Source organism: Bombina bombina, chromosome 3 (genome assembly GCF_027579735.1).
Source record: "Bombina bombina isolate aBomBom1 chromosome 3, aBomBom1.pri, whole genome shotgun sequence".
NCBI classification, from domain to species: domain Eukaryota; kingdom Metazoa; phylum Chordata; class Amphibia; order Anura; family Bombinatoridae; genus Bombina; species Bombina bombina.
This window is the reverse complement of record NC_069501.1, coordinates 1,028,963,495-1,028,988,566: the sequence shown is the minus strand read 5'-3', so window position 1 is coordinate 1,028,988,566 and position 25,072 is coordinate 1,028,963,495. Positions and strand designations below refer to the sequence as shown.

General features: G+C 36.0%; 1 protein-coding gene across 2 annotated transcripts in view; it reads left to right on the top strand.

The window, feature by feature from the left end:
* The first annotated feature begins 1,440 nt into the window (after positions 1 to 1,440).
* Positions 1,441 to 25,072, top strand: part of SMAGP (small cell adhesion glycoprotein) — a 190,960-nt gene continuing 167,328 nt past the window's right edge. Inside the window, exon 1 of one of the 2 annotated variants that reach the window (XM_053708224.1) lies at positions 1,441 to 1,533. The gene's annotated coding sequence lies outside the window, so the exon portion shown is untranslated. Of the gene's footprint in view, positions 1,534 to 21,622; positions 21,866 to 25,072 lie in introns of those variants that run through there. The other variant, XM_053708225.1, reaches the window with a different exon arrangement.

The following is a 25,072-nucleotide window of genomic DNA, read 5'->3' as shown; positions in this document are numbered from 1 at the left end:
CAGTCAACTACAATCTCACAGCTCTGCTGTGAGTGATTACCTCCCTCAAAACAAGTTTTGAAGACCCCTGAGTTCTGTAGAGATGAACCGGATCATGCAGGGAAGACAATAAACGTCTGACTGAATTTTTTGATGCGTAGCAAAAGCGCCAAAAAAGGCCCCTCCCCCTCACACATAACAGTGAGAGAGATCAGTAAACTGTCATAAATTAAATAAAACGACTGCCAAGTGGAAAAAAATAGTGCCCAAAACATTTTTTCACCCAGTACCTCAGAAAATTAAACGATTTTACATGCCAGCAAAAAACGTTTAACATTAATAAATTGAGTGTTATTAAAAAGCCTGTTGCTAGTCCCTGCAAATTAGGCTAAAGTTTTATGCATACAGTATAATTCCAGTGAAGTGCCATTCCCCAGAATACTGAAGTGTAAAATATACATACATGACAGCCTGATACCAGTTGCTGCTACTGCATTTAAGGCTGAGTTTACATTATATCGGTATGGCAGAATTTTCTCATCAATTCCATTGTCAGAAAATAATAAGCTGCTACATACCTCTTTGCAGATTAATCTGCCCGCTGTCCCCTGATCTGAAGTTTACCTCTCCTCAGATGGCCGAGAAACAGCAATATGATCTTAACTACTCCGGCTAAAATCATAGAAAAACTCAGGTAGATTCTTCTTCAAATTCTACAAGAGAAGGAATAACACACTCCGGTGCTATTATAAAATAACAAACTTTTGATTGACGGTATGAAACTAAGTATAATCACCACAGTCCTCTCACACATCCTATCTATTCGTTGGGTGCAAGAGAATGACTGGTAATGGCAGTTAGGGGAGGAGCTATATAGCAGCTCTGCTGGGTGAATCCTCTTGCACTTCCTGTTGGGGAGGAGTTAATATCCCATAAGTAATGGATGATCCGTGGACTGGATACACTTTTGATTGAAGGTATGAAACTAAGTATAATCACCACAGTCCTCTCACACATCCTATCTATTCGTTGGGTGCAAGAGAATGACTGGTAATGTCAGTTAGGGGAGGAGCTATATAGCAGCTCTGCTGGGTGAATCCTCTTGCACTTCCTGTTGGGGAGGAGTTAATATCCCATAAGTAATGGATGATCCGTGGACTGGATACACTTAACAAGAGAAAAAGGTATCACTGCATACTGCAATACTTTGTTTTTTGAGCATTATATATATATATATATATATATATATATTATATAGTGTGATCAGGCTTATTGATTTTTTATTTCATCCTATTACTATTATATTTACCTAACATACATGATCCAGGAATACCTTTCTCCTCATTATTTTACGGCTGTGCTTACAATGTGTTAAGAAACAAACAAACCCTGGTGACTGTACGATACATTCCTCCTTTCTCATGCAGCTAAACTGGAAATGTAAGATTAAGGAAACGCCTTCAGCCATGTGAGCACTTAGCTTCTCTACTTAAAATTCATTCTAAATCAGCAACAATCCCAGTCAGACCCACTGTCCTGTTGTCTACATGAATGGTACGTTTGTTTTTATTACTATCTCTGCTAAGTAATTATTGTTCCTGTTATTTTTATCTTAAAATTATCTACTGAACACATTTTATGATTATAGAACATGGCATGTTTGTCATAAAGAAGCTATAAAGCTTATGGCGTATTTTGTAGCATAATACTGGAGAGAATCTTTTAGTAAATCTAAAAAAAAACACTGCGTAGTATGCGAATGATATAAATTTAACATCACTTAAAGGGACAGTCAACACTCGAGATAACAGTATCCGATATTTAAAAATAAAAAACGAAGATCCGTCTGCACCGTATCCCTTTTGTCTTACCTACTTCTTTCTCCTAGTAATCATCGACGATAACTTCTATAATATGATGTAAATATGGCAGTCTAACTCCCCCCACCGTTACGTAGCTACCTTCTTCTTCAAATGATCAGCCAATCAGAATCCAATCCTCGGTCATAAATTGCAAGCTCGTTCAATTTCTGAGCGAGTATTGGATTCTGATTGGCTGATCATTTGAAGAAGAAGGTAGCTACGTAATGGTGGGCGGAGTTAGGCTGCCATATTTACATCATATTATAGAAGTTATCCTCGATGATTACTAGGAGAAGGAAGTAGGTAAGACAATAAGGGTATGGTGCAGGCGGATCTTCGCTTTTTATTTTTAAATAAATATCGGATACTGTTATCTCTAGTGTTGACTGTCCCTTTAAAGTTACAAAAATTACCTAGCTGCACAGCTGCCTTTGCGGATTGGTTCAGCGGTATTTTCAACCCTTTGTGGAATATAAACACAGAGTTGCAGGTTCATTAGTGATACAATTACAAGCTCTAATGAATAAGAGAAGGTAATTTGTTTCACTTTAATGGCACTTTAAGTATGAAGTGAAATTTAAAAATAATTACCGCTATGTAATTCTTCTCTGTTATAAGATCAGCATGTTCTGACACACAAGCTAGAAAATGTAAAGGAATTACTTCAAAATGAAGCAGAGTCAGATTTAGTCAGCGCCTACAATATAAAAGTAGAAAAATTGTCTTAGTTACAAATCTAGCTGGGTTAAAAGAAAGGAATGCACAATATTATGCAAACTTACATAAGCCTTTACTGGCAGTGCTCTTAAAGCAAACATGCCAATTTCAGCACTAGGCATGTGTAAGGGTATTTATAGATTGTATGCTCTGATAAGTGGAGGCTGACGACTTGACTTCATTTGGAAGTCATAGTTATTGAAAGGGACATTGTAATCAAAATGTTTCTGTTATCTAGAGCAGCATTTAAAAATGTAGACATTTTTATTTGAACAACCATGTATTTCCTGTTACTCTAAAAACAATCTAAACTGCTTAGGGCTAGATTACAAGTGGAGTTCTAATTGTTGCACGTGAGCGATAAGGGGGTATTTTGCAGCTCTCTGCGCACGTTGGAAGTAGCATGAGTATTAGGAGTTGAAAGTAAAATCATTTACCTGAGCACAATCTAATTTGACGCGTAATGGGTTAGCATGACTTCAGAACTCTGGTTAACTGTTATGCGAGACAAAAAAGTGGCACAAAAAATATAAAAAAAAATCAAAAATACATTTAAAAGTATAGTTACAAACATTATCACTGTCTGATAGAAATTACTTTAAAGCTTTGCATTAAAAGTTAAAAAAGTCATAAAAAGGGCTTTAACATACAGATACATACATACATGTCTAAGGCTGGCATTTATTACCTGCTGGACGTACTATGTTTGAACTTCGCCCACTTGTCCGCCCGGGATCGAAAAAAAACGGGCAGCGCATTGCATCAATATGCTGCCTGTATTAACATTGCACAAACCTTTGCTTGTGCAATGCCGACCCCTGCTCGAGCAAGCCCAATGGCACGCAAGTCACAAGTAGGGGGTTGTCAATCACCTCAAAGCGAACGTACCCAGGGTGATTTAATCTGGCAGCTGATAGCTGGCGTACTGGTTAGGAAGCTGCTACCTACTTGCTGGCATACTGTGAATATTTCACATTCCAATGTTCTTCAATTATAGGATAATGTACTTTTTACTGAAAATACATATACATATATATATATATATATATATTTTGTATACACCTATTCCTATATATCTATTCCTATATCTATCTATCTGTCTATCTATATATATATATATATATATATATAATGTGAAGAACATAAAAAGTCATAAACACTGTCCAGCACCTTCTTATTTACTCACGTGCAAGCTGCAGGGGCCTGCATCCCCAAGAATCAATACAAAATAGAAAAACAGCAGCACTGTGAATTCTCTTCAAAGTTTAGTTTATTCCAACATAGAGGAAACAAGTTTCTATTTTCTATGTGAAGAACATAGGAATGTAAAATATGCGTTTTGCATGTTCTGCGATTTAACTTTTAACGTGGTCAGGTTAGTGAAATGAAAACTTTATTAAAAATACTGTAAAGTATGTTTAATCATTTGTAATAATTTTCATTATTTGTTTTAATATTTTATATGTAATATTTAAATAACATGCTTTGAGATTACTACATTTTCATTTGCGTTAACCCGACCGCAATAAAATCTAAATCATGAACACCTTGAATATACTTGGTTGGGTTACCTTTGATGACTTATACGGAGAAGATAACAAGGTTGCAATATATATTCTTTCGTGTGCCAGGTTTATGCCTGCGCACAAAATTTTTACTTTCAACTTGTATTAGTGCAAACAAACAGCAAAAAGTTTTCGTTTAGCAAGTTAACGCGCAAACGGGAGCGCTAAATAGCTCTTTCATATGAATGGCATAAAATCTCTGTTTAAAAGATAATCATCTTCCTCCAGAAGATATTGTTTTGGTCAAAAATTGGGGAAAATCAACCTGAAATAAATAGAAGATAGAATATTAATTTGTTTCTATAGAGAAGCTGGAACATTGTGCTGCAAAAACTGTCAGGCTGTCACTATTTCCTCTCTAAAATTAGCTCACACAATCATATGATCTGACACACCATTTAGAGATTATAAAGGATCAAATAACTTCCTAATGAAAAATAATTATTGTTCAATGTCAGAAATTCCCTTGGGGTAATTTAGCACTTGAGCTAGTATTTATTGGCACATCATATGAAATACAAAAGCTGCATCTGTTATAGCTCCAGCTGGGTTAAAGAACAGAAATGCCCTTATGTAAACTTGCATAGTTTTTTGCTTTCAGTTGTTTCAATACTAAACACTGTGGGTGTGCAAGGCATTACTAAAAGGAGGCTGACATTTTAAAACTGATTTAATAAGAGGGTTGAGACTAAATTATTAACCAATTTATAATAAAAAAAGTTCAGTTTAGACAGAATTTGAACCGGAATTGAAGATTGTCAGGCTGTGTTTTATTTGTATTTTCTGGGGGGGAAACTGGATTAATGCAACCTATTTTGATGCTGTACTGCTATTGCTCTAAATAGGGTTGCCAACTTTTGGTTATGTCAATTATAAAAAAAAATATATCATATTATTGCAGTATAACTTGGTAACTAAAACTTCTCTGGGTGATTTTAAATGATGGTTTATGTTAAATTAGATTTCTTCACACTTAAAAGAAGTTTCAACCTAATAAACCCTGTTTATTCTTTATATTACATTGAAACTGAAACTCATAATACTTACTGGGTGGTAACAGCAAAAAAAAAAAAATTTTTTTTAGGTCTCCACATTTAAAAAATACACATACATATATATACATATATATATATATACACACACACACACACATATATATATATATATATATATATATATATATATACTCTGATGAACCCCCCGGGCAGACCGATTGTATCTGCCCGGGGCTCGGTCCTTACCAGTCTAGCCATTTATATTGACTCACATCTACAGAATGTAGTTAAAAATACTAGGGCCTACCTTCAGGATTTGCCTAGTTTGTTGAAAATACTCAGGGATTTCACTGATCTATGCCATGATGACATACTGGTCACCATGGACGTGGATAGCCTCTACACGGTTATTCCCCATGTTGGTGGAGTGGAGGCTGTCAGGTCCATGGTGACTGGTAATGTTCATTACAATGGACCACCCATTGAATTTATTTGTGAATTGCTGACTCTTTGCCTTGAAAAGAATTACTTCAAGTTTGAAGATTATTATTATTTGCAGGTGGCTGGCACAGCCATGGGTTCGAATGTGGCACCCACTTACGCCAACATCTATATGGCCTGGTACGAGCAAGAGCTGATGAAACCATTTGAACATCCACAAGTGAAATATTATACTCACTACATCGACAATGTTTTCTTCATTTGGAGAGGTAGCGAGTTGATGTTGCGTGAGTGGGTGTCACATTTGAACCTCATGGTAAGCCCAATACGGTTCAAGCTTGAATTTAATCTTTTGAAAGTACATTTTCTTGATTTAAGTGTGTTTAAGGTTGACGACTCTGGTGGATTGCGGTTTGGTACATCTTTGTACACAAAGCCCACAGACCGCAATTCAATACTGGATGCCAGACGTTTTCACCCTAAACACCAAAAGAAAGGTGTTCTCACTTCCCAGCTTACACGTGTTTTGAGAAACAATAGCGAGACACCCCTGAGATTGACCCAACTTAACGAAATGGGGGAGAAGCTGAGTAAAAGAGGTTACCCTAAGGATGAAATATGTGACATTCAGGATAAGCTATTGAATACCGATATCACCAAAAGCCCTAGTATTTCGACTAAGGATATGGCTGAACAACTGAATCTGATTACTACATTTACACCTGGTTGTGAACAGCTTACAGGCGCTGTACGTCGTCATTGGCCTGTGGTTGGGACTGATCCCACGTTACCTTTTCGGAAGATGACTGCCCCAAGGTTGGTCTATCGTAGAGCCAGAAATCTTAGGGATATCCTGGTCAAATCTGACCCAGTTGGCCACTATCAAAAAGATACTTGGCTGAAGTCGTCTAAGAAGGGTTGCTTCCCTTGTGGGAGCTGTACTACGTGCAACAGCATGCTAAAAGGTGACTCTTTCCAGCATCCCCACAGGAACCAGCGGTATAAGATCAACTATCGCCTTAGTTGCACCAGCACTTTTGTTATCTATATGCTTGTTTGCCCGTGCTCTAATGTGTATGTGGGTAAAACGACCACTACTTTCCGAGATAGGATGGCGAATCACCGGTATGCCATCCGGGAGGCCCTGAAAAATGGCGAATCTGACCAGCCGGTGGTACGCCACTGTATACAATTTAAACACTCAGTTTCCAGCATTAGATCTATGTTGATAGATCATGTACCTCCCATCCCTAGGGGTGGTGATAGGGCTAAGAGACTTTTACAGTGTGAAAGCAGGTGGATCTACAGGCTGGACACATTGGCCCCACGGGGCTTGAATACATCATTGGACTTTAGCCCATATTATTAATAATCTTAAAGTGCTACTCTTATGTCTGTGTAGCATTTTGGGTCTCAGGGTCTCCACTTCTTGACATAGGTTTTTACCATACTCTAAATGGCCTGATGCATCTTAATTTGATGAGTTAGGTTTGGCTCACATTATATATCCTGATACTGTCAGTTACTGTTTTTTGTATATATTCTTTGTACATATTATTATACATATCACATTTTGTATATATTAATACAGTTACGCCTTACAGCTGTCTGTCAATACAGGTATTGTATCCATCGTATGACAGCTATATGTATCTATTTGATTTGATGACATAGTCAGTATGTGTACACAGTGAATATAAAGACCATACATATGTAACCTATTATGATCTGACACCATCCAGTCACACTCATAATACACAGGTAGCGATCGGGAATAGGCTTTGTTGTTATTTATGGCTGGTTGCCATTAGACACGCTTGCGCCCTATGAGCTGTTTAGTTCTAAGCATGCGTACTATCGCTACTTGTGGTTCTGGACTGTGACAGACGCTCCGGTGCATTGTTTTCTGACATTACTATGGCAACGTCGTGCTATGCGTCATCACGCTAGGCACGTTAGCGTGTCAGCGTGACGTCAATGCCTTTGGAAGGGAGGAGTGAGAAGTCGGATGGCGGCAAGGTTAAGATTGTTTTGATTATTTAAGGGGTAAGTTTTAAATTGTATGTTATTCGATTTTAGGTGCTTGATTGCACTTTTTGCTTGAAATTGTGTGACATTTGACAAAGGCACAATATAGTGCCGAAACGTTATGTCTCCTCATTTTTAAAATGAACTAATAAAGTTTATACCTTTTATCATAAAGTCCAGTGAGTGCCTGCTTTTCTTGGAGGAATTTTATATATATATACATATAAATATATATACAGTGGATATAAAAAGTCTACACACCCCTGTTAAAATGTCAGGTTTCTGTGATGTAAAAAAAATGAGACAAAGATAAATCATTTCAGGACTTTTTCCACCTTTAATGTGACCTATAAACTACACAACTCAATTGAAAAACAAACTGAAATCTTTTAGGTAAAGGGAAATAAAAATAAAAAACTAAAATAATATGGTTGCATAAGTGTAAACACCCTTTTATAACTGGGGATGTAGCTGTCTTCAGAATTAAACAATCACATTCAAAATCATGTTAAATAGGAGTGAGTACATATATATAAATATATATAAAATCAATGTAAATATTTGCATAGGAAATTAGCACATCTAAGCAAGATTCCCTGATTGCTTTTTCCCGGAAATACCTCATATACAATGTTACCAATGCAAAAGAGAATTCTGGGTAAGATATGCAAATTAGATATGCAAATTCTCAGTTTTTTTGCTTCAAAATACTGTTTTAACACAGCTATCCTTTTAACAGGATTATTGCAGCAAACCAGAAATCACTCCACTGGACAGCCTGTTTCGTTCTTTTTGGAAATCATCAGTAGGAGATAGATTCTGGTTGCTGCATTGGTAAAGCTTACTTTCAAGGTTAAACAAAAATTCATTAAAATTATGGGGGGGAGATAAAAAACTGAAATTAAAATCCTCCGTGTCCTCAAAATTAAATCAATGTAAATATTTGCAAAGGAAATATAGATTATATATAATATATATATATATACACACACACACACACTCACTATATATATATATATATACACACACACACATATATACATACACACACTATATATATATATATATATAAATATATATATATATATATATATACACCATTTGTGCTAACCTGACATGAAAATATGAATATTTTATTTTCCAATTTTCTGTACATAACAGAATATGTTCTATTTATTCATAAATAAATATTTCTGCATATATCTGATGGTATTTTAATTGTAATGATATATTTAATGTGGTTAATCATTAGATTTCAGAGCCTGAAGGATCACGCAGAAAGAATTTGAAAAACGTTTTTTAGATTTCATAGTGTGATTCAAAGTGTGATCTGAAGAACAGACCTCAGAGTGGCATAGGACTTTACAGTATGTGATTTGGTAGATCTGATACACAGACACACACAAAGAAATTTGCAGTACTTTTTATCTCAGAGCGGCTTTACTGATCCAAAATGTGATATTGAGAACAGACCTCAGAGTGAGACAGTGCCTTATAGTATGTGACTTGGTAGATCTGATACACACTCATATAGATTTACATACCTACATAGATTACTTTTGACATTGTATTGTTTAAATTTATTTTATTGTGGCGGGTGCCTTTATATAGTATAATCGCTGTGTTTCTCTCCGCTGCTCAAAGTACTGCAATGATACCGGAACTATAGGCCAGGAGAGGGCAAAACTACAGCTCCCATGCTGCTGCGGGGTGTAACCCGTGACGGATTAGCCTTCTGTGTACACTTGAAACAAATACAGAGACGGTTGTACTTGTGGAGCAAAAATGATCCGTGAGTGCAACGTCTCTTCATTTGCTGTTATAAAGTATAGTAACTATCAGTGTTTGATTTCTACAGCAGTGGCCGTAGCAGTTACACTACTTGAAACAGACTTTTGTCTTTTTAGCACAATTTTTCTGAAATGGTTCTTTTTAAAAACATAAAGGGCTGCCGAGTCACACTATGATATATATTACTATATGATATGTAATATTTAAATAACATGCTTTGAGATTGCTACATTTTCATTTGCGTTAACCCGACAGCGTTAAAATCTAAATCGTGAACACCTTGAATATACTTGGTTGGGTTACCTTCGATGACTTATACGGAGAAGATAACAAGGTTGCAATATATATTCTTTCGTGTGCCAGGTTTATGCCTGCGCACAAAATTTTTACTTTCAACTTGTATGAGTGCAACCAAATACTTACAAAAAGTTTCTGTCTATCAAGTTAACGCGCGAACGGGAGCGCTAAATAGCTCTTTCATATGAATGGCATAAATCTCTGTTTAAAAGATAATAATCTTCCTCCAGAATTATTATTATTATCAGGTATTTGTAGAGCACCAACAGATTCTGCAGCGCTGTAAACATAGTCGGTGTACAGGATAGCTTTTGTAGGGGTCAAGTGGGTAGAGGGCCCTGCTGAGAGTTTCACTGTTGTTGTCGGCTCTTATGAAGCGATCTGTAAACAGCTGGGCCCATAGGCTTACAATCTAAGGGGTTCAAGGGGAAAGCAATGGCGTTAGGAAAGGTTAGTGTTGGTTGTATGCATCCCTGAATAGTAAAGTTTTTAGGGAGTGCTTGAAGCTGTTAAAACTAGGGGAGAGTCTTATGGAGCGAGGCAGGGAATTCCACAAGATGGGGGCCAGTCTGGAGAAGTCCTGTAAACGTGAGGAAGTAACAAGAGAGGAGGAGATCCTGAGCTGATCGAAGGGGACGGGAGGGAGAGTATCTAGAGACAAGTTCTGAGATGTAAGGGGGAGCAGTGCAGTTGAGAGCTTTATATGTCAGGGTGAGGATTTTATGTTTAAGCCTAGAGGCAAGAGGAAGCCAGTGAAGGGATTGGCAGAGAGGTGCAGCAGATGAAGAGCGACGAGTAAGGAAGATGAGCCTGGCAGAGGCATTCATAATGGATTGTAAAGGAGCTATGCGGCAGCTAGGTAGACCAGAGAGGACGGAATTGCAGTAGTCGAGGCGGGAAAAGATGAGAGAGTGGATTAAAATCTTGGTTGTATCTTGTGTAAGGAAATGTCTAATTTTAGCAATGTTTTTTAAGGTGGAAGCTGCAGGCTTTAGCCAAGGACTGGATGTGAGGAGTGAAGGAAAGATCTGAGTCAAGTGTGACCCCAAGACATCGGGCGAGCGGGGTAGGGGTAATGATGGAATTATCAACAGTTATAGAAATTTTGGGGGTGGAGACATTGGAAGAAGGGGGAAAAATAAGGAGTTCAGTTTTGGAGAGATTTAGCTTAAGGTAGTGAGAGGACATCCAAGATGAGATGTGAGAAAGACAGTTAGTGACACGGGTAAGGAAGGAGGTAGGTCTGGTGCAGAGAGGTAGATTTGGGTGTCATCGGCATACAAATGGTATTGAAACCCATGGGACTTTATTAAGGAACCTAGTGACGACGTGTAGATTGAGAAGAGAAGGGGACCAAGGACAGAGCCTTGAGGTACCCCAACAGAAAGTGGTAACGGGGCAGAGGATGCTCCGGAGAAGGCTACACTAAATGTACGGTTAGTCAGATAGGAAGAGAACCATGAGAGAGCTGTGTCACAGATGCCGAAGGATTGGAGGGTTTGGAGCAGAAGAGGGTGGTCAACAGTGTCAAAGGCTGCAGACAGGTCAAGGAGGATAAGCAGAGAGAAGTGGCCTTTGGATTTTGCTGCAAGTAGGTCATTGATAATCTTGACAATTGCTGTCTCTGTAGAGTGATGGGAACGAAATCCAGATTGCAGTGGGTCAAGAAGAGAGTTTAGTGTAAGGAAATGGGATAGACGTGCGTAAACTAGCTTTTCGAGGAGCTTTGAGGCAAGAGGGAGTAGGGAAATAGGGCGGTAATTGGAAGGGGAGGTTGGATCAAGGCAAGGTTTTTTTTGAGGATAGGTGTGACCAGTGCATGTTTTAGAGATGAGGGAAATATACCAGTGCTGAGGGAGAGGTTGAAAATGTCTGTGAGTATGGGGGTGAGGGTAGAAGAGAGGGAGGAGAGTAGCTGTGAGGGGATGGGGTCGAGGGGACAGGTAGTGAGGTGGGAGGACAGTATAAGGGCAGAAACTTCATCCTCATTAACAGGGGCAAAAGAGCTGCATTTTTGGATATTTGACACAATATTTAAAGGGACAATCTAGTCAAAATTAAACTTTCATGATTCAGATAGGGCATGCAATTTTAAAAAAAACTCCAGAAGATATTGTTTTGGTCAAAAATTGGGGAAAATCAACCTGAAATAAATAGAAGATAGAATATTAATTTGTTTGATTTCTAAAGCAGTGTCTGTAGAAGTTACACTACCTGAAACAGACATGTTTTTTTAGCACAATTTTTCTGAAATGGTTCTTTTTAAAAACATAAAGGGCTGCCGAGTCACACTATAAGAGAACATGACACAATATTTAGATTGAAATCATTTTTATTGAACATTTTTTTAGATACAATACAAAGATGTGCGTTTTCTATTGGTAACAAAGAGGGAACTAGGCCTATAAGAAAGGGAAAAAAAAGGAAATACTTGATCTTTCCAATAGCTTTGAATAACATTGATTGGAATGCCAAGAGGAATTTGTCCAAAGTTCAAGGCCACACTTGGTTCTCTGCAACAGCCTGTTGAGAGATCGGTAATAATTTTGGTGATTTAAACAGGGTTATATCTGGTTTCAGTCCCAGATAGTCCAGTAGATATAATCCCTGTAATGAACCCTGTATGCCTTTATAACAAAAGGAGAGTATACCGATTTATTTTTTTAAATGAAAGTTCCCAAATGTCTATTTTGTCAAAAATCCATATGAACAACAAACAACAAAACAAAATGAAACATTTTTTATAAAAAATGTTGTCACTATACGTTACTTTTATGACACAATATTTAAAGGGACAATCTAGGCATGCAATTTTAAAAAAAACTTTCAAATGTACTTTTTTTTCATCAAATTTGCTTTGTTCTCCTGGTATTCTTTGTTGAAAGTGGGACTAGGTAGGCTCATATGCTAATTTCTAAGCTGTTGAAGGCTGTCTCTTATCTCAGTGCATTTTGACAGTTTTTCAAAGCTAGACAATGAGAGTTCATGTGTGTCATATAGATAACATTGTACTCACACCCATGGAGTTATTTATGAGTCAGCACTGATTGGCTAAAATGCAAATCTATCAAAAAAACTGAAATAAGGGGGGCAGTCTGCCGAGGCTTAAATACAAGGTAATCACAGAGGTAAAAAGTATATCAATATAAACGTGTTAGTTATGTAAAACTCGGTAATGGGTAATAAAAGGGATTCTTTTTTTAAACAATAACATTTCTGGAGTAGACTGTCTGGATCACTAAAAAAAGGCTGTGAAATATTGATTTATATTTATCAAAAGTAAAATAAACCAATATCTTTATCTAATAAAACCTCAATTATAATATATATTTTAACAATTAACTTTTACATTTTGAATATTTTACCAACACAATGGTTTATTTATTAGTAAAAAAAATATTAGGTATCAAATATTCCTGAGTCATCTCTTTCTCAAAAAAATTTAAACATAGCTTAACAATCCTCCACTAAGTCTCAAATATAAAGTAAAAATAAGGAGGAACCAATTTTTATATCATAGGAGATATGTGACAGCACTTACGAGATATGAAAATATTAAAAAAATATATATTTATAAGAACAAAATCCAGCAAAATACGTCTTATTTGATAAATGGTTTTATTGTGTTCAATTGTGTGAAGGTTTATTAAAGGGACAGAAAACTGTCTTTCATGATTTGGATAGAACATACAATTTTAGAAGCTTCTATTATCAAATTTGCTTCATTCTCTAGTTATCCTTTGCTGAATGAACAACATTACATTACTGGCAGTGGTAGCTAGATGAAACATCTAGTTAGCCAACCACAAGAGACAAATCAGCAGCTAGGGATACCAAGAGAATTAAGCACATTTGAAAATAGAAGTGGATTTAAAAGGGTCTTAAAATAATATGCTCTATCTGAATCATGCAAATCTAATTTTGACTTTCCTATCCCTTTATGCCATCTAGTATATATTAGCAGAAGATCATGAGTTGATTACTAATGGAAGAGGCTACAGCCCCTGGCTTATCCTGCATTCAAATACAAAACTGCTTTGAAGTATAGTTTGTTCCAAATGCGATTGCCTCCCAGAACTAATTTTTCACGTCATCCAGAGCCCTAGAGAAATCTTTAAAGATTTCTTCAGATGAACGGTCACACTTTAAATTTCAAATCCCTTTTTGTCTCCAGACAATGCTATTTACTGTCTAGAAGAAAGAAAAGGGATCAAAAGTATGTTAGTTTTGCTCTGCACATTTACATTTTTAGGTGCCTATCCTAGGCAAACTTGATTTAACTTAGTGACCCAGTAAATGCCGACAAAAATACAGGTGCCTTTATTTTCTCACAACTGTTAAGAGTAAAGTCGTGTGAGGTCTGTTTGAGCAGTCTTTTGGGAATACATCTGTTATCTATCTCAACTTTTGTTAATTTTAAATTGATTTCGTTTATAAAATGGTATGAACAAGGAGGATGTAAATAACTCGGTAAAAATGAACAAAAATAGAAATGGAGAGTTCACCAAAGCAGGTACATGAGACACATTTTATACCGAAACATTAAATAAATGGGTATGCAAATCGTTATTTTAATCAGCGTCAGAAATGACACCTTTTAGACAGAATGTGGTTATTTATCAATCTGGTGTTTCTATAAATAACATAGATAAGTTTTATGTAGTTTTTAAAGAAATCATGAAAAAAGGGAGATGGGGGATTTTTTTTCATTCTAAACAAATGTTTTAAATATAGTATCAATGGTACCATCTTACAAGAATAACCAGCCTGCAGAACCCACCATATGCCAGTGAATATCATAATGCAGTAGTGCGTGATATTTGAGTTGAAGAGATTGATAGTTTATGGTGTTTACACACCAGTCAAATGAACTCTATTATTGAGTAGGGATGGGAGAATGTGCTAAACGTGTAATTTGTTTGGTAGAACGAATAGTCCTCCGGCCATTCAGAAATCGATTGTTATTTCTGGTTTTCGAATGTCACTTTTGTTTTTGAAAGTTCATAATTAGATCGAATATCCACATTCAAAATTTTTAATGTAACATTCGATTTAACAAATACTATTCAAAAGTTCAATAGTTCATGTGGTAGGGAATTTATTAAATTGATACAAATATATTAATTTGAATGTTTCTATTTCGAATATTGCATAATTTGAATATTACATTTATAAAGAGAGAATTAGAAATACTATTACAAATATATAGATTAAAAATGTTCAAATTTGGGGGGCGGAGCCAGCAGCCAACACAGAAAGACGTGCTATATCAGAGCTCCGGATGTTTGATTACAAAACTCTTATACTTCTAGTATGATGGGATCGTTTACACCTCAATACTTGACCATTTACATGTTATACAGTAAGAGGACACATAATATGGGTCAATGAAGCGGAATAGCTGACAACACAGCAAATACAAGGACTTTTCTGTTTGCAGTGACTGCCGCATGAAGCGAGCCGCTATTTTGGAGACGCCTAAGTATCATTCTTTTACTCAAAGATACACCTTCTCCCTCTTGATTGCCTTGTAAGATATATTATGGAGAGGCAAATCGTATCTGCACTTCACCGTTTGGGGCTCTTACTAGACAACCACCAGCAAGCGCTTACTAGAGAATTAAGAGCTGCTATGGACCCGCAGCTGCCTGAGCCACTGCCGGCGGTAATAGAGGAGGTTTATGGCTCCTATGAGCTCAATACGTCACATTGGAAAATGATTTCATATCAGGGGACAGAGGAGATATGCATCACAGCAATTCAGAACCCCAGCCCTGAGAAGCCAGTACGGATGCGTCTCTGGCAAGCGATACAGCGCTCACAGTTCTCCGACGTACACACAGAATTCTGAGCAGCGGTGTTGTGTACGCAGATAAAGGAAACCCGGAGACAGTGGAAAGAAATGAATCAGTTATGTAAGCCAACAGCCGCAACTAACACTCCTATTGACAACATGGAGTTAGACTCAATCAGAAATTCAGACCCGGAGGTGCTGCTGAGTGAGTTACTAGAGGCTGAGACCCGGTTGGAGCTACCTTTCAAACGACGCTCCCTGCCTGTGTTCTCTATGGGCCATGTCTACCGCTCCAGAGAAGGATGTCCTGATGCTCGAGTTGGAATCGGGTATATCACTACAAGAGATGTGAGTCAGTCTCCTATAAAATACAGATCATTCACCAAAGTGAATAACCTGCTCCGGCGACCAGACTTTGTCGTCCACATGTTGCACGTGTCCTCCAGATTTGCCTGGATATTAGTGGTTTTTGCTCGCGACCTAGCCCAAAATTGGAGAGTAAGCTGCTCCCTGGACTGCCATATAACCCTGAGGTCTGGAGTGGGGTAGAGAGAAACTGGAGCTTAATGTTGTAAAAACCCCTAGACTGGCATCGGTTTCACTTGCAGGATTATGTACTGGATCTTTTACTATCAGGATATGTTTAATGTTGGCCTAACCTACCCCCAATTTATTAGAAAGTATAGAGAGATATCTGGCCATTTCTTTTTAATTTGGAAGGCAAAGTGCTTATAAAAACATCAGGGATCTTGTCTAGGTTAAAGTAGACAGTAAGCCTATAACATATTGCTCATATTCTTGTTTAGCGCCCTATATATGTTTGAATATAACCTGTTTTGGTATAATCTATCTTAACTCATATAGGTGTATAGTTCAGTGTGAAGTTCCTTTTCTATACTGTATTATTTCCTGAAGATTGATCTCTTCTGCTCTAACATACTAGAAGATATATTTGAGGTCATGTCCACTGCCTGCAATTTAATGTTATACTGATATCTGAATGCCAGTTTAAGGGTATAAAGTTATATTTATCGCCATTACATGCTATATTTGTGTAATGGAATTCTCTCAACCACACATCTTGCATGCTTACTATATGTTAGAGCACCATTTTCTACTCCCCTGTTGAGCATACTCTTATTGTATTTTAACTTCAGTAGCTTAATATTTGTGGTTAATAGCTGGTCTACTCAGAGATATTTGGCCCTGTGCTCATATATTTATTTTAGTCACAGATACAATTATCTTTTGACTCATAAGCCTTGGTCTTATAGTATAGCTCCTAGTTTCTGTCCTCCACATAGTTAATTCACCCTAGCTAGAGCGTCTCTTCCTTTACCTTAGAGGCATCCTATTTTATATTTTTTCTTGGAACTAATCTATCCTGGACAGAGATACAAAAGAGTGAGAAACTTGCCAATGTATATACCATAATTCGCCCTACCTAATGATTCCATGCTCCTGCACTGTATACCATCTATCACAGGGTCTGTAGCTCTAAGCAGAAGATAGTTATCATTCATCTAAATGATTCAGTTTCTCCTTCTAATTCATATTGCTTTTTAAGCCTCAGGTATCTATCTTCCTATCTATGTTTCTCATCATTTATATACCAAAGCTACATGTGAGGGATATATTGTAAGCCTTATTATATTTATGCTTCTAGACAATGGTGCTCCCTATGCTGAATGTATTATTACAACAAATCATATGTTCCTGTGGAGCCCCTCTCCTCCCTTTCCCGCCGGTACTTGTTGCCTGCGGGTCATACCCCTACTCCTTTTTCCCACATCGCCTATAGCTGGCACTTCCCCAGGAGAGGAGCTCATCCAGAAGTCCCCTATATTTTATATTTCATACACATCTATATCCCCCCTTGCACATAATTTTATTAGGAGTTACCCTTATTCATTTTATACACAAAAGTCTGGAGATTCAAAACTTTACCAGAGAGTTGCACTGTCTGGCTCCGCCCCCCTCCATTTGGCTCCCCCCCTCATAATGCCCTCCCCATATGGTTTGCTACATATAGAGAACATTCCTACATTAGAACCTTGATACCTCTTTATTTCTTACCTCCTCTTCTTTTGACTACTACAGAGCGGTGTTTACCCGCTGATGATGGTCAAACGAAGATACTTGATTACCAGAAATAAGGACAGAGGGATTCTCCTCTCTGAGGAACACCCAAATGTCTCAAGATCAAGGTGCTAAACATTTACAGATTGTCTTGTACATTAGTACAATGTTCTCATTCTAAAATATATTACTGGGTATGTATAATTTATGTGGTTATCATTTTAGATGTTGTATTATTTCCTATATCAATTGGCTCATGAGTAGCCATCGAATTAACCGCTGTTAAATGCTATTCAATATGTTATAAAATGAGATTCTCTAGTTATAGATATCTAAGTACTGTACAATTACCACTTGCTGCTAAAGGTGATTTACTGGTTAATTGTCTATCCATTGTGTGTTAACTGCCTACCTTGTTTATGTATAGTGCTTGTTATACTATTTTGTTGACTCTTTTTTTTGTCTCAAGAATCTCAATAAAAGATTATTTAAAAAAAAAAAAATATGTTCAAATTTGAATATTACATAATAGAAACTATTAGAAAACTTTTTATCGTATATTACATTTAAAGAAAGCATTAGAAATACTATTAAATTTAAGGGATATTAAACCCAATTTTTTTCTTTAATGATTCAGATAGAGCATGCAATTTTAAGTAACTTTTTAATTTACTCCTATTATCAGATTTTATTCGTTCTCTTGGTATCTTTTTTTGAAATGCATTAATTTAATCTTAAGAGTCAGCCCATTTTTGGTTTAGCACCTGGGTAGAGCTTGCTGATAGGTGTAGCCAATGTAGCCACCAATCAGCAAGCATTACCCAGGGTGCAGAACTAAAAATGGGCTGGCTCCTAAGCTTACATTATTTCTTTTTCAAATATAGATACCAAGAGAATGAAGAAAAATTGATAGTAGAAGTAAATTGGAAAGTTGCTTAAAATTGCTGCTCTATCTGAATCATGAAAGAAAAAAATTGGGTTTACTATCCCTTTAAACAAATGTTAGAATGCTGTACAAACATTCAAAACAAACGAACAAATGTGTTAAAATTTGTTTCATTTTTCCAATGTTGCAACACATTTGCCCATCCCTATTCTTGAGTTACAGCGGTCATGCATCTGGTCTGAGGTCTCACGCAGACACATAGCTATCCCACTAATCTCTGTAGATTACTAGCACAATTATGCAATATCGTTGCCCTGTGTGTGTTGTTGGCACAAAAGGGGTAAAATATTACTATGCATGCACTGTAGGATGTTAATTGATGGGTCATGAATAACCAACATTTGAGCAGCTCCGGTCTTGTGAATATAACCATCTTTTTCAAATGTTTGGCCTGCAAGTTTGAGAGGACGATTCTTCCATGTGTTCAGAGTTCCCTAAATTTTGTTACAGTAGTATTAAAAAACTAAAGATGGGAGATTTAGGTAATTATTCATATGGTTACATGTTTACCATAAGTGCTTGTCCATCCAAAAGAACATGAAGACAAAAGGCCCCGATATCCAAAACATTGTCAGAGAGACGAGAAATTGCCTGTTTGGAATTACCAGGCTCGCAGTCCGTCGGTCTGTCACTATATTCTAAAAAAGTGGGCCGAAGTACTTGCTGACGAGTGGCAATGTGTCTCCCATAGGATATAATGGGGATTGCAACTTCAGCAAAAGTCCTGCAACATCGCCACTGAGCTGTGATATAGGCGGTGGGGGAGGGGGGCTGCATTTAAAGAGTTTTTACACAAAATAGACTGAGTTTGAGAAAATAAAATGTTTTCTGTGTAGTAATACATCAAATTAAACATATGTATATTCAGTTTCACTGTACATTCACTAGATTTGTCACACTGGGAAAGCAGGCAAGAATGATATGGCAGAGAAGACATAACTAAGATGGGGACAGTGCTGTGAATATTAGAAACCCACGGCAATGTTCCTATATTAAAATACAGGTTACTTCTATGGAACGCCATGCCTACTTTATTAATAAAGACTAAAAACAAAACAAAATTATATTAAAACTTAAAGGGACAGTCTAGGCCAAAATAAACTTTCATGATTCAGATAGAGCATGTAATTTTAAACAATTTTCCAATTTACTTTTATCACCAATTTTGCTTTGTTCTCTTGGTATTCTTAGCTGAAGGCTTAACCTAGGAGGTTCATATGCTAATTTCTTAGAACTTGAAGGCCACCTCTTTTCAGAATGCATTTTAACAGTTTTTCACCACTAGAGAGTGTTAATTCACGTATTTCATATAGATAACACTGTGCTCGTGCACGTGAAGTTATCTGGGAGCCGGCACTGTCAAAAGAACTGAAATAAAGGGGCAGTTTGCAGAGGCTTAGATACAAGATAATCACAGAGGTTAAAAGTATATTATTATAACTGTGTTGGTTATGCAAAACTGGGGAATGGGTAATAAAGGTGAGTATCTATCTTTTAAAACAATAAAAATTCTGGTGTAGACTGTCACTTTAAGGGGATCGTATAGTATAATGTTACAATATGAATGTAAACTGTACGTGTGATTGTACTAATCTTATATTGTGTCATTAAGCGTGTATTTTTACTTATTTTAAGATTGTGATTGCGCATTCAAAATAATCATATTTACATTATATTGAAAGCGCGCAATCGCAATATTCAATGTTGCGTTTTTTCTATTGCACAGTATTGCAATGATGCATTTTTCATATTCCACAATATTGCAATCGCAATTACGTTTTACTTATAATATTGCGATCGCACTGTAGCAGACGTGTTCTATATTAATATATATCTAAATATATATTAATTTATAACACGTTTACTACGGTGCGATCACAGTATTATACGTAAAATACAATTGTAATTGCAATATTGTGAAATATGAAAAACACAATACAATGTAAATTAGAATAATAATGAAATATAATGTAAATCTGAATATTGAGAACACGCAATAGCAATCTTGAAATAAGTAAAACTACACGCCTAGACACATAGTTACATACATATTCTAACATTATACTTTGCAATACATATACATTAAACAAAGTATATACATATATCATATACCCACAATCCCCCAGCTCCTATAGGTGTATTATCGATATGTTTAATTCACTATTGTATTGTAAGAAGGTAAGAACAGGGGTGGAGTTTCTGTTGACCCACATACATTGTATTGTCATACAGTACTGTGTAAAGGGATGAAGGCCAACTCATTTTAACATTGAATGGACTTGAAACACATACATTTGCTTTCATGATTCTGATACAGAGTGCAATTTAAAAAAAAATCCAAATTACTTCTATTATCAAGTTTACTTTGTTCTCTTTGTACCTTTTATTTGAAGAGCAAAGCTAGGAAGGCTTCAAGAGTGTGTCCATATCTAAAGCACTATAGGGCAGCTGTTTTGCAACAATGCTTTTAAAAATGTTACACACTGTACAAACACGTCTCTCATCTGTGCTCAAAAACAACTGCTGCAATTTAGATCTACTAAAACCAGTGTATTTTATTTGGACACAGATCTCTTACTTTCCTTTTGACATAAAATAAATCCTGTAAATTGATTTGAATTATATTACTTACATTTTTTTTCCTATAAAGTGATATTGTTCTTTATGGCATCTAAAAGATCATATTTTAAAATGGATTTCTTTTTTTTTGTAATTTTCATGCTATTCGAGGAAAGAGCTATGGTAGTTTTTTTATCAGCTAGTGAAAAACACGTAGGAATCAGTCATGCACAAACATGCATTTCATTTTTATTTTCAATAGCTTAAACGTAACCTTTTTTAATGCAAACAAATATTTTAACACATTTATTTTCTGCTGCTTCATATGTGTAATAGACACATTTTGAGTTTAATATCCCTCAAAGAAAATATTTGGAATACCATTTAGGATGGAATTTAATAGATATTCTGATTAGCCTTTGGGTATGTAGAAAGTCTTCATACACTATTCCTTTTTCTTATAAGAACTGGCTAAAGGGCAGCCCTTAAAATGTGATTACTGGATGAAAGCGGATTGCCTTTTGTAAGCTATTTTTGTCATTGCTTTTTATATATAAATCAGAAGAAAGTCTGTGTTGTTGATTAAAAGATCTACTGCTCCACTGCTGGCTTCAATATCCACCAGTCAACCATGCATTAGCATTATGGAACTAGCTGACATTTTAAAACAAAAAGAAGAAATTTTTTAGCATCTAGAAACTCAAAGGAGAGCTGAACTTGAAATACAACACAGTTAAACAAATGAAAAATACCTTCAGGAGAACAGCAAAAGACCACAGACAAATAAAGAAAAGACAGAACTACTGAAGAAGGTAACCTGGTTCTAAATGCATCAAGTTCAAATTTTAAATTGACATTGAAGTCAATAGTAGAATAATATTGTAAAATTGTAAAACAACGTATTTTAAATGTTTTATTGAAAATTGAATACATTTTACAAACAATAAAGAGAATAATTTATATTATGTAAGCGTAAGAATTACAGTATTCTTCTTATTTGAATGGAGGCAGAGTTCACATAACAGGTTTGTTTGTTAACAAGTAAATGTGTTACAATCAGAACATAAACAACATAAGATATAAATCATGTAACATGGTTCTTGCAGGAAAAAGCATAGGTGTAAGTTAAGCAGAAATGTAAATGAATAGCGGGCTGACAATAAAAGGAATGATCACCCATTTGTCGTGTCAATAGTGTTTAATATGTCACAATAGTTTCGGGCGGCTTAGTTGATAATAGAGGTTTGTGGGTAAATTAGGATTTTAGTGTTGTGGGTGAGGAAAGAAACGTAGGGGGTTTGAATAAATCTATGTAGGTGGTTTTTCTTGATTCAAGTATTCCTCCCAAAGGAAGCAGATATAATGGTAATCATTTATACGTTTACCGTGTGTGTAATGATACTTCTCTAATTGGAGGGATTGGGAGGTTATTTCTCTCCAAATATGGACTGATGGTAGGTGTCGAGATTTCCAATTTTTCGGTATTAGCCTTTTCGCCAAGTTAACCATAATGGTCAGCAGTGCGAGTTTCAATTTACACTTTACCTGGGAAAAATGTATTGAAGAGAAAGAGGCAAATGTTTAGTTCAAGGGACATAGAGGGCGCTTTTTAAATTTTCAGTTTTGATCGACATCCAGTAGGATTGATGAGGTTGTGTGAGTGTAATGAAGATGTCATCTGCATTAAAAGTAGTTTTGTATTCGTATTGGGTAAAATTTAAACCTTAAATAGCAGTATTGTTTTTAATGTGGGAGGCCAGAACCTCCATGGCAAGAATAAATAGTATGGGAGAGAGGGGGCAACCCTGTCTTGTACCATTGGAGATTTTAAATGGGTGGGATAAGGTATTATTCAGTAGGATTTTGATGGTGTTATCCTTAGTTTCTCTATTAGAGGTAAAACCGGCTTGGTTTAGATATATTAGTGATGGAAGAATAATGTTAATATGGGTGGCTAGTATCTTTGCATATAGTTTAATGTCTGTATTTAGGAGGGATATCAGGCAAAAATTTGCAGGTGTGGTTGATGGTTTGCCTGGTTTGGGGATTACAACTACTTGTGCTTCTAGCATAGTTTGCAGGAAGGGATTATTATTGGTCACCTCATTAAAAAGTTGCGTAAGATGGGGTATAAGTAGTGAGGAAAATGTTTGATAGTATTTTCCGGATAGGCCATCTGGGCCTGGGCTTTTTCCATTGTTTAAGGATTTGATGGCTGCAAGTATTTCTTGTTGGGAGATGGGTTTATTAAGATTTTTAAGTTGGTTGGATGTTAAAGTAGGTAAATGGGTTTGGTTAATAGAGAAAGTCATGGTCAAGGGAGATGTTTGTGCTTGAATGTCTTTTTGGTTGTAATGCAGGGAGGAATAATAATCGTGGAAGGATTGAAGGATGTCTTTTGTTGTTTTAAGGGTGGTTGAGGAGTTGGGATGTTGGATTTCATATATATATATATATATATATATATATATATATATATATATATATATATATATATATATATATATATATATATATATATGTGTGTGTGTGTGTGTGTGATTTTAGTCTCTTCTTTTTCAGTGCTCTAGCTAAGAGTTTGCCTGATCTGTTGCTTTCATAGTAGAACATGCTGTTTGTTTTTGAGCGTAGCATTTGATATTCAATTTGTAGGAAGCTGTCTAATGCAAATCTAGCTTTTTGTAAGTCAGCTGTAATTAGGGGATCTGTTGGGGATAGCTTGTGGGCCAAGTCTAAACGGGAGAATGTGTTCGATAAGTATTTATATGTCTGTCAGTGTATTTTATGGTGTTGGGCTTTGAGTTTGATCAGTTCTCCTCTGAGCACACATTTATGCGCCTCCCAATGGGTGTATTCGTTGTCAACAGAGTGGAGATTGAGATTAAAATATAGCATTTTTTTTATTTAATCTAAAATAAGGTATATTTTTCATTCTTGAATATAATGAATATTTCAAAGGGTAGGTCTATAGAACTATCTCTCTGCTGAATGTCGATTATAAATTATTGGCAAGTAATCTAGCAAAGAGATAGAAAAGAGTTTTTAACAATTTAATTCATAAAGACCAGATGGGAATTATGGAAGGAAGAAACCCATCTGTTAATCTTAGAAAAGTTTTTGTACTATTAGATTGTTTCTTTAATAAACTCAAAAATTCTGATCCTACCTCAGAAAGCAATCTAGCAATTTTATCTCTTGATGCTGAAAAAGGCATTGATTCCATATCATGGGACCATTTGTTTACCACCTTAAGTAAATTTGGTTTCTTAAATGCTTTATGCAGGGGAGCTTCAACTTCATTGCTTGATAAATGTGGCATTTATGTCAAGGGTGTCCTTTATCCCCCTCTGATTTTCAATTAGTAATATAGCCTTTGGACCATGTATCTAAGGAAATCTCTCAGGGGTATCACATTAGTTGGAAAAATCTTAAACACACATTTGTGTTTTGTGATTGGCTGACTAGTCTGTTTTTTCAGTTAGCTGCCAGTAGTGCAATAATGTTCCTTTAGCAAAGGATAACAAGATAATGAAGCAAATTTGATAAAATAAAAAACTTGGAAAGTTGTTTAAAATTGAATGTTCGAGCCACATCATGAAAGAAAATTTTGCGGTTTCCTGTCCTTTTAATTTCAATAAATCAGAGATTCTTCGGATTTTTATAAAGCCTCTTTTATACACAGATATCTCATTTCGGGTGGCTAAAGACTATTATCTATTTGGGATTTAGAATAAATATCAATCCATATTATTGGTATAGAGGTAACTTCCCTCCCCTTATTCAATCTTTTTTATGCTTTAAATACCCTATGATAATACATTGTACTGTTACATTTATGCATGTTTCAGTTGCTCCACATTATTTTGATGAATGAGTGTCTACTAGTAATTTATATATAGAAGGTACAGACAAAAAAAAATTAATGAATGCACAAAGCTTTCATCCAGAAACCAAAGTTAAAGGGACACTGTAACCAAAAATTTTCTTTCGTGATTCAGATTGAGCATGAAATTTTAAGC